This window comes from Pinus tabuliformis, chromosome 3_2, assembly GCF_031772625.1.
Source record: "Pinus tabuliformis cultivar Carrire ecotype Pingquan chromosome 3_2, CPIR1, whole genome shotgun sequence".
Lineage (NCBI taxonomy): Eukaryota > Viridiplantae > Streptophyta > Pinopsida > Pinales > Pinaceae > Pinus > Pinus tabuliformis.
The window spans coordinates 548,886,196-548,898,314 of NC_142302.1; positions in this window are offsets into that span (position 1 = coordinate 548,886,196).

Consider the following 12,119-nt stretch of genomic DNA (forward strand, 5'->3'; position numbering starts at 1 on the left):
TAAATGCCAATCATATGTCTCGAAATCTAGGACCTACATGCATGCATTTTACATCCAACATAATTTTTAAAAGCCATAATTTATATGAACACACACACACACACACACTGTTGGCCCTCAGTTTTGGTCCATTTTTGCTTAAGGAAACTTACTTAACTATTATATTTTCCATCCATTTTCCATCACATTCACCTCATTTTGATGTATTTTATGCACATCTAGGTATTTAATCTTAATTTTGCAATTTCTAGAAGTTTTTATGAAAATTGAATTTCAAGTGCAATTTTTGGACAGAATCAGAAATTCCCGTAATAGCTATATGGATGTCATACTTGCAGGACACCTGGGCTCGAGCTGGATACATGAATGGAAAGCTTGGGAACTAGGATTGAACTAATTCCAACTATTTCGGTTAAAACGAGCTAAATCAGGCCCGGTCAAAGCTGGTCAAACATGACTAATCATCCAGAAATCCCTAGGAAATAGGGCAGTTTTGTGATTTCATGGGATTGTCCATATTTTTAGTGATAGATTGGATGGATTTGACTTGGATAGATGGATATGAGTAGATAGAGTTGTTAAATAGACTTTATATCAGTTTGTTTCATGATCTTCTATTTAAAGCCAAACTTGGAAGAGGTGTTGGATAGTTTCTTCCTTCTTTTGGCACATGACACATATTGAGGGCCCTTGTATTCTTTTTTTTTTTTTTTAAATTTTCAGAGGTAAGAATTTTACCTTTGAGGAGGATCCAGGTGAAGACTTTGATTTTAGGCAGGCTCTCTGATTTCCAAGCTACCTTCCAAAGACTCCAATCATTTTTGCTGTGAAGTTTTTGGAGGAGGTTGTACCCCGATTTCACTATGTAATCCCCTCCATTTGGGTCCCAAACAAAGTCGTCCTGCTCCTCTGTATTGATCAGCGCAGCCCCTGCCAGATGAACTTTTAAGATTTCCCACTTACTTATTAGTTTTGGTGGGACTGCCAATGTTTTCCATCTTAACCAGTTGTTCTGATCCCATTCTGAAATGGAATAAAGAGTGTTAAAACTTTTCTCTTCTATCCATCTCTGAAGTCCTCTTAAGTTTTGCTGATGATTTAGAGGATTTTTCCCCATTATTCTATACTCTCATATAGAAATTATTTTGCCATTCCCTAGATTTTTCGAGATTTGATCTCTGATAAATGGGATTATCTTTTTAACCAATTTCTAGATTTGGGTACATGGCTTGTCTGGAATGATATCAGTGATCAACTTTGTTCTATGACAATTTAAGTATTTCATTGTTAGGGCTTTTCCCCACTAGTGACGTTTCCCATTTATCATTCTCCAAATTATTTTTGTTCCTAGTGCAATATTCATTAGTCCTGGCAGGCGAATTGCTATACCTCCTTTTTCATAGGGAAGGGTAACTTGCTCCCATCTGACTAGACTGAATTTTTTATTGTCTTGTTTTCCTCCTTGCCAGAGGAAGCTTCTAATTATCAATTCCATTTGCTTGTGAGCACTTGCCGTGGCCATGATGATTGCATACTGATAAATAGGCAAGGCCAAGAGAAGAGCTTTTATCAGTGTCACTCTTCCGGCCAGATTGAGCCACATCACTCCCCAGTTATGAATTTTTTACTTCATTCTTTCCACTTGCTTGTTCCAAACTTTTGTTTTTACAACTTCCTTTGCTAAGGGTAGTTTGAGATTAAGTGAAGTGGCTCCAATTTATTTGTAAAAGAATTTCCAATATTTGAGAAATACGTTGCATTATTTTTGGTGGCGTATTCCAACAATAAATTATGCATTTGGCGTTGTTTAAAATTCCTCCTGAAGCTAGCAGAAATTCATCCAATACTTTTTTGAATCGTCTTGCTATAATGCAGGATGCCCCACCTATTAGAAGGGTGTCGTCTACAAAAAGAGAGTGATTTATATCTTTGACTCCTCTCGATATCTGGATACCTGTTATTTTTTTCTCTTTTCTCTAGTTTTCCAGCAAAGCACTTAGTGATTCAGCCATGATAATGTACAGGAATGGAGAAAGCGGACAACCTTGCCTCAGCCCACGCATGCTTTGAAAAAATTTACTGGGCCTTCCATTAATTAAAGGAGCTATCCAAGGATTTGATATACATGCCTGGATAATCTCTATGAAATTTGTTGAAAAGCCAAACTTTTTGAGAACTGTTGCAAGAAATTTATGATTTACTCGATCAAAAGCATTAGCCATATCTAACTTAACAATCATACATCTCTCCTTTCTTTGGATACTGCTATGAATGGCTTCCTGAAAAACTATCACATTGTCTGTGATTTGCCTCTTTGGGACAAATCCTCCTTGATTTTCTGATATTATTTCTGAAAGAATTTTTTTCATTCTATTTGCTAGAATTTTGGTGAGAATCTTATAAGATGAGTTGCAGAAGGAGATTGGCCTATATCTGTTAAAATTTGTTGGATTGGGTTCTTTGGGAATAAGGGCTAGGAAGGAGGATTTTGTATTTCCTCCGATTTTTTTTTTTGGAAAGCATTTTTAAGCATTTTCATTAGATCTTTTTTGATGATTTCCCAGTGTTGTCTATAAAAGGCAATTGTGAACCCATCTGGTCTTGGTGCCTTATCAGGGTGGACGTTCCACACTGCTTCTCTGACTTCTTCCTCAGTAATTTCTTTGTTTAATTCCCTGTTTTGCTTATCACTGATTTTTTTTTCTAAATGCTGCAAAATTTCTTCATTAATTGCCTGCTGATGACTTGTTGAGAGGAGTTCTTCGAAGCACCTTTGAGCTGCATTTTTTATTTCTTCAACTCCTTTTATTTCTTGGCCATTTACTTAATTTTTTTCAATCTAGTTTTTTGACCTCCTTATTTTCATTGTATTATGAAAGAAAGCTATATTTTTATCTCCAGATTTTAACCAAAGACATCTTGATTTCAATCTGCTTTCCTCTTCTTCTTGCCTATTTTGCTGGTATATTTCCAGATAGATTTCCTTTTCTTGTAGATGATCTTGCCTACTTTATTCCTTGTTCTCTTTTTCCTTACACATATTATCCATTTTTATTTGCAATTCGATTTTCTTAGCTTTGTCACAGAGATCATTTTCTCTTGCCCAATTTTTTAAGTGCAACCTTAGGTTCTTTAACTTGGTTTCCCAAACATACTGGGGAGATCTTGTAACACTGTTTTTCTAGTTATCCTTGATTTGTTTACTAAATTCTTCCTTGCTGTCCCAAATTGGATTATACCTAAAGGGAAGAGGTCCTTGATTTTCTAGTTTTCCCAAAGTTAGCACCACCGGCTTGTGGTCTGACGCTGAGTTGTGAACTATTTTACTTTTCACAATAGTATAAGCAGTTGCTATACTTTCATGAATAAGAATTCTGTCCAACCTTTCTTTTATGTTGTTTTTTCCTATTCTCTTGTTGTTCCAAGTGTATTTTCCATTACTTGGCGGAATGTCTATTAATTTTTGTTCTTCTATTATTTCTTCAAGAGTTTCTCTTAACGGATCGTTGTGGAAGATTCCATCAAATTTTTCTTCTGTATTCCTTATCAGGTTTAAGTCTCCTCCCAGAATTAGTTTCCCACTTTGTCTCTCTTCTATTTCTTATTTAACTGATTTCCAACATTGTTCTTTCTCTCTGTAGTGATTTGGTGAGTACACATTTATAATGCTATACTGTTCTTTTGTGTTGAGGTTTCTCAGCTTTATTAAGATCCAATGGCTGCTGATTTTTTGGGTTATTAGTTCCCATTTTCTTTTGTCCCAAATGGTGTTGATTCCTCCTAATGCTCCTGTCACTTCTAAGGCTATTCCTTCATAATTTTTTAGTTTTTGGATCATTTTTTTATTTTCTTGCTTGTTTGTTTTGGTCTCTTGGATCATATATATGTCTGGTTGTTCCTTGGCTAGAATGTCTCTGGCTGCATTGACTTTGAAGGAGGTGCCAAGACCGCGACAATTCCAAGATACCACTATCATTATTTACTGTTTTGTTGGTGTGGTCATCCCTTTCCTCTTTGCTGGATTTTTTCATGACTTCCTGTTTGTTTTCCAAGGAATGAATCCATTGGTTGTTGCGTTCCTAGTGCCATTTCTTTAGCTGCTGCCTCATCTTTGATTTCTTTATTGGATTTCCTGCCTACTTTTTTTTGCTAATCCTAGAGTTGGGGGATTTCTTTGGCTTTATTCATAGTTAGAATGTGGTCCACTGAGGGAGGAGGTGGAGAGGATATAGGATTGGGGGAGGATATGAGAGCTAAGGAGATGGGGTTTGAGGGTGGGGATCTGGGAGAGGGTGGATGAAAAGAGTCATCCAAAGGCTCAAAGAGATTCGGGGTTGAGTGATCAGGAGGAGTAACCTTCACTGGGGGCTGAGAGGTTGTTTCATTTGCTTCTTGGGACTGATAGGTAACTGGTGCAGTCTACTTATTGGGTGGTTTTTTTCTTTTCACTTGTTCCCATGTATGTTATTGTTCTTCTACATTTTCTTGTTCTATTTTTTTAAGACAACTATTTGCAAAATGACCATACTCGTGACATACCTTGCATTTAAATGGTATTTGCTCGTAGTCCAGCTGCTGAATGTGTGTCCACTGATCAACCTTGATCTTTATTGCCTCTGGGAGGCCTTTTCCGAGATCTACTTCCACACATATTCTCGTACAAGCATGCATGTTGTCTTTTGGCTCACATTTGTCAATATATTTGCCCAATGTGTTTCCTATAGCCTTCACTGATTAGTCTCCCCAGCAGTGAAGAGGAAGATGTGGGAGCCTAACCCACACAGGCACTGCATTTGGGACATCCATCTCCAGATCAAAATCTGGCGTCCACCTGTTCAAGTATAAACCTCTAGAGTCCATGAAGTAAGGTCCATTTCTAAATATCAGATCTCTGTCCTCCTTTGTTTCAAAGAGAAAGGTGTAATATCCCCTTCCACAGAATCGTATTGCTATCTTCCCCTGTGTGGTTGCATTCCAGTTTCTTTCCACCCATTTTTGCACTGATTTGGGTGAAGGTCAGAGCCCTATGAACTGTCTAACAAGTCTGTGTTCTGCCAGAGAGATGGCTACTCTTCTAGGAAGTGCTGGAGGGAGAGAGATATCTGGAATGTTTTCAAATTTCTTAACGAATTTATTGAATGATGGCTTGTTTCTTGGAGCTCCATTCTCAGCGATCAGAGATGTGAAGCCTTCTGCATTTTCTTCATTCCCTGGCTGTGTGGAAGAGTGAGGATCTCCCTCCTCATAGGGATGCATGTTCTGGTTGGCCTCAACAGCAAGAGGATGCTGAGAGAGGATTTGCAGGGGTAGCAGCGGCTAGGTTAGAGAAGGAGGTTGGGCTGAAGCGCGCGCGTTTTTCACTTCTAGTTTTTAAGCAACATCGTTAACAAAGAAACAAATGTGAATTTGTGTGTGATAATGAGTGCGAAGATGAATACAAAAAACTAGTGCCATCGAAAAAACCATGACCGGATATGGTTGGGAGGATTTTTATTAGCAAGAGAAGCCATTTTTTATTCCAAAATAATAATAATGAGAAAATTAATGGAAATTTTAGGCTCCCTCTCAATACTCCTCATACTCAACATACTCATAAAATATTAGTCCATGGCTCTATTGGCTTCCATCATCCACCCGACTTAGCTACGGTCAAAGAAAACATTCACCTGATCCACAACAAACCTCTCGCTACACTGATATTTTTATTTATACTTATATTTATTTTGATCCATTGAAAATGACTGTTTATAAGAAGGCATTGTTATAGAAAACAAATGAGCCATTTAATGTTGAGAATTTTTTTCTCAATATAACAAATCAAGAGCAAGGTCAACATTAACTTTGCTTGTAATTCGTTAGATCCAAGGAGATTTGCTCCAAGTAGCTTATTCTAAAAACAAACATAAAGTTTAAATTTTATTTATCTATTTGGATAACACTGGATTTTCACACTACTCCTCCACGTGTCACTTTGAGGATGACGATTGACAAGATACAATTTAAATTAAAAGGTAAAAAATACGAAGAAATGGATATACACATGAAAGTTGTTGACGATCAAGGTTGAAAGAGACAAATAACTTAATGATTTAACAAATTGGAAAATTTGTCTATGTTTCAAGTCCATCTTTCTTCTACTCCCTAATATTCTAACTTCTCCTCACATGCCTAGTGTTTTGCAAAGAATTAAAATTTGATAATGAATATCTAACATTAAAGCATGAGAGTTATATATGATATATGAATACATAACATTATATAAGAACTGAACAAAGTGTTTGGAAAAAACATAGACAATGATTTAGGTGGTGTCATAATAACTGCATGTTGTATAGTTGTATACATTATGATTCAATGCTTGTAAAGGGGGATTTGCAAGATGCAACATGCTTATAAGGAGAAAATGATAGACAACTTGTTGTATAACCTATAGAATCTATGACGTGAACAATTTGCTTCATGTTAGCATTGATAGTCTCTTCACCAATCCTACATTTTTCTGAGACACATGTCTTCCATATTTGCATGGGGTTGGGGGATGGAACAAATATTTTTGCGGAGCTCCTTACACTTCGTCATCTTTTATACTTTGCATTAAACAAAAACTGCAGGCATTTACAAGTTTTTGGGGACTCCAAGATTGTTATTAACTGGTTCAACTGCATTACTATATGCCATGCTCATAATCTCAGAACCATATTAGATGATGTTTTGATTTAAAAAACTCATTTTGATCATATTTCATGTGCTCATATCTACAGGGAGCGCAATGAACTCACGGATAGGTTTTCAAAAGAGGTAACACATCATCCTAGAGGGGAATGGTTGATCAATGAGCATAGACCAGAGCAGATCTACCAATACTTCCATAGACCATACATTGATCAGGATTTGCAGAGGGTTGACAGGCCCTATTTATTTATTTTTTGATCTATTACTACATAACAGTAATCATCATGGGTGACATTTTGGTTTTTTTTTTAATATCAGTATATATAATGTATATGATCAGATACAATCAACATACCCTCCTCTGGGTTTTTTGTATAGACTCCTTCAGATGTAAACAGACCACAGATGACTACGGTCACTTACTCTGCATATGCATATGGCATTTACAATATGTAATTTTCCTTGATAATGAAAATTACGATACTTTTCCTCGGGAATAAAAAGATAGTCTCTTCACCAAAACCACTTGTAAAAATATTCAATTGGAAATAAATGTTCAAATTGATCGTGAAACTTCAATACCAAGTTGAAGCAATATAAAACATCTAAATAATGAAAAGGCAATGTTGCAAAAGTTATATGGGCACATAATCAAAAGAGAGGGGACTATAAATAGACTATTTTTGACTTGTAGATTTATTTCGAAGAAGAATAGAGTTAAGGCATAGAGACAACATGTGTTAAGAATCTAATGATTATTGTACATTTTTACCTTATGTATGTGTGATGTAGTTATATTATTGTGTTTGTCAAGATGTCATGCCATTTGTTGTGGTTAAATTTACATGTCTTGTTGCAAAGATAGAGATAGTGACACTAAAAACACGATCTATTATTTTAGTTTGGTACTATAATAAATTGGCTCCAAAAATGAGGTTTTATGTAAGAGTGAGAAGTGATGTGTAGTGGGGAAAAGATTTGAGAATAGAGTTACATTCTTTGAAGAAGAACGTCATGGGATCAAAGGACAAGAGGAAAAAAAAGCGGAAGATTTGAGCACTTTAGGGCAAGAAGGTGTAATAGAAAGAGATGTTGCATGGTAGATAATGATTTATCTCAATTTAAAAAAAAAATGTAATTTTTTTTAGTGACAAAGGAATCTAAAAAAGAAGGATTTAACTAGTCAGATCAACAAATTGAGAAAAATTTTAAGAACAATAAATTATAAGATCCCAAAAAAGTGAAGCTTATGTACCAAACTAAAAGGTTTTCCATGATTTGGTGAGATTATCTATAGGAAGAGTGTTATGGGTGTAATCAAGTTGTGGTCTAGTAATAAATCCATTTACTAAGGCCATATGTATAATTAGCAGGTCCACTTAGTATGGGGTCTATATGCATAAATTAAAACTTGGATTCCCTTATCACTTGTTGAGTAGATGTTTTGCTAACAACGACTTCTCTAACATTTTTTTCTAAAAATGAAGCTCACCCCACTTAAACTTTGAAACTGCTAATTATTATTATTGTTAGATCCTACTATTGGTTTTTAAGTCTTGATTTAAGGTTCTATGTTTAAGCTAGTTGCTATATTTTTATGATGATCTCTTGTTTATATTGATTTGTGTTATGACCTTATGGTTTGGTTGCCTTGTTTATTGAGTTTTGATGATCATAGTTGCAAATGAAAGATTCAATTCTTTATCCATTTGACTAATGAGGTTACTTCTTGTTATTTTTGGACTAATGTGGTTTGGTGTTGGAACTTGGGATTAGGAGTTGGAACTAGAGTTCGAGTGCAAAGAATGAAATCCAATAATTTTGTTGAAAGCCAGTGACGATATAAACCACAGAAATGAAATTTATTTTTTTAGACAAAATCAAAATGTTTTTACTAAACTTTCTTCTAGTGTTAACAAACCTGATAACTCTATTTTTTTTAGATTAGTGAAATTTATTTGTTAAACCAAAACAAAAAAGTTTTTGTTGAACATATTGTAGTGCTAATAGACCCAATAGCTCTAGAAATCCTTTTTTTTTTTTACATTCTTGTTCATATTACAATGTTAAAAGTTCCATTTAACCCAATTTTCAACTAGATCGCAATAATCTAAGATATAATATGGACCCACTCTCTAAAGGTAATTAACTTGAGCATTTTAAATTCTTGTTGGCACCTTTCAAACTCTGTTTCCATGTTTTTAAATCCTGACCACCACTAGTAGACAAGGAATATTTTTCCTTCCAAAGCAAGTTTTGTGGAATGGCCACCTTCCCTTACCCTTCACTCCACTTGAACCTAGTATGGTTGAAAGCCCCCCACTCACATCACTACATACATTGTATTTAGTGTTAATATCATAACAAGATCAAACTATTTTAAAAAAAATTATGGTTTAGGAAAATTCAAAATCAATTGGATTTAGAACTAAATTGAAATCAAGTTTTTACTTCTCTTTTACATTATAATTTAGGGAGTTCAATGTTGAAATTTGTAGCTTGGGAGGTACTCCAAGCCCCAGGGGTTCAGGGGTTGGAGGACAAAGCGCTACAAGGGTAGCTTGTGGGCTTGGAACCCAAGAAAGAGGTTTTTGCACCAATCGTGTTTTTGGGGCATAACCATGATGGTTTCATGACATGTGATGGATGAGGATGACAATGCTCAGAAAGACGATTCCAACGCATTGAAAATCGTCCGAATCTGAGTTTCCGTTTGGGAGATATGAATTTTTTAAGTTGACGTAATTATTGATTTTTCAAGTAGGCCGACTAGAGAAAATCCAATAGAAGTGTCTCTTCAAATGACTCATTGGAGGCCTTAAAGGCTATATATTGAGGAAGAGTTCAGTCATTTTAAGCATTCATTTATGTAATGTCTCTCCCATAGAAAGGAGCTATGAAATTGCCCTAGCTGCAAGAAAGGAGGAGTTCTGGACAACGTGGAAGAAAGGGATTCGAAGTCTGCTACAGGAGACCGAGTGGCTGAGGCAAGTGCGGATTGTATTAGGGCTAGAACAATGGTGAAAATAGGGTTTGAGTTTGATGTGAAGAGGACCGAGAAGGCTAACTGTTAGGTCGAGCTCCTAAGGGTCAAATACATTGCTGTTTGGAGGTTGTTTGGGCACATTTGCGAAGGTCTGTTGCTACAACAAGTTGTTGTGCTAGGATGCAAGCCATAGCACATAGCTAGAGGTTGCTTGAGGGCTGTCAAGGGTGGAAAGTACCCTAAGAAAGCATCGTGGGTGAGGAGGATAACTTTGATGGTATTCTGCAACCCTTAAAAGGCTAGTTTATTGACTCTGGGATGAAACTAGGGCTGTAGTAAGTGCCCTAACCAAGAGTGCATCAAACAACAATGCAAACAAATGACAACAATGTTTTGTGGAGGGATGTTGGGTCAAAGGTGTTGACAAGTTTGGTTTGTGATTGTAGCAACTTGTTGGTGCCATGTGGAGGATCTTCCGAGGAGGTGAAGAGTCTTCCTAGGAGTAGAATTGACAGTGGCGTGATTGGGTGTCATTGATATGATTGGAGGGCAGTGTGTTGGCTACCCAAAGTAGCCGTTGACAATATATCTTGAAGGACATAGAGCAGCTGAAGGTTGGGTGAAGGACAATGTCAAAGTGCAACACTTTGATGGACGAAGGCTACTGCTAGCTGGCAGATTGGATCTCAGGTATTGGCCAGCCCAGAGGAGCAGATTGGACCAACCCAAGTACACCGTGCAAAAGGACGTGCAACAGTGTTAGAGGGAAGCCCTCTTAAAGTCTCAATGTGTAGTGGCCTTGATGGACTAAGGCACTACTATTGAGCAAAACAGGTGCGATGGACTGACATAACAAGATATGACAAGAAGTGTTGCAGCCAAGTTTGTCGTTATATCTTGTAACCATAGGCTGTTGTATTTATCAAATTTGGATTAATATAACGAAGATTGGTGATTGTACATTATTATACAATTTGTTTAAAACTATGTTCATTGTGCATTGTATGATTTACTACTTTAGATTTTCTGTTGTGCAAAGTATTTTATGGTTGAGACTCTTAGTTTGGTGATTTAAGACTCTAACCTAGATCCATGGTCACAAAATTTCAAAATGGTATCAGAGGGTATCTGAGCTACTTTAAAAGCTAGTAAATCAGAGTTTGCACAACAAAGTACAACGTGAGAGGGAGTTTTTCACATTGTGAGTGAAGGAGTCACTACAATGTCGAAGTTGCAGGTTTGTCTTCGGTATGAAGACGTGTTGGAAGGGTTGTCCAACTACACTACTTGGAAAGAAATGATCAAGTTGGTCTTGCAGGTCAACAAGATCTGGGATTTCGCTGAGAAAGATATCAAGAAGCCATCTGACCCTAATGAGTTGGAAATATGGGGAGACTTGGATACGAAAGTGAGGTTGATCATCCTTGATGGTGTGAAGGATCCCTTTATACCTCATGTGCCCGGGAATAACAATGCACACGAGATGTGGATGGCTCTTCAGAATTTGTTCCAAAATAAGAACAAGAACCGGGTGCTGGTATTGGAGGATAAGTTGAAATCCACCAAGATGATAAAGGGTGAAGGAACGACTTCGTATCTAACAAGGATATCTCAGGTTCAAGATGAGCTTGCTATCGTCAGGGTCAAAGTTTCAGATGCAGAGATGGTAAGGATTGCCTTGAAAGGGTTCACAAGGAATGGAAACCCTTCATCAAAGGAATTGTTGCCAGGGAGAAGTTGCCAGACTGGAATAGACTATGGGACGACTTCATTCAGGAAGAGTTGCGAGACGAGGATCTTCATCCTTCCAAGAAGGTAGATGAGGACGTGGCACTTCCAACAAAAATGAAGGGTAAGCAGAAGGACTTGAGTAAAATCAAGTGTTTTCACTATGGCGAGATGGGTCATTATGCGTCAAAATGTCTAAAGAAGAAAGGAGATGATGATAAGAGAAAATGGAAGCATGCCTCCCTTATTTCCCATCAAGAAAAGTTAGAAGAAGAAGAGGGTACCCTTTCACTAATTTCTCATTTCTCATAAAGTACTATCAAAGAGGATGGATGGTACATGGACAATGGTGCGACAAAGCATATGACAGGGTCACAAGATGTTTTTGAGACTCTAGCTGAATAGGACTCAAAGTTGCAAATGGTGCTGGGTGACAAGAGTCAGTTGGAGATCCAAGGATTGAGTGTGGTGCCATTCAGGTTGGAGATAGGACGTATGTTGTGGGTCTAGGATGTACTGTTTGTACCAGGACTCAAGTATAATGTGCTCTCTGTCTCGATGATGGAGAGGAAGGGTTTTGAGGTATTGTTCCAAGATGGGAAGGCAAGACTCAAGACTAGAGGCTCTAAGTCCGATGGGATTGTGCTTGGAGTCAGGGCAAATGGTCTCTACAAGTTGATGGGAAAACCTGAGGATCATATAAAGAAGCAGGGGTAGGTATAGGTTCTAGAGG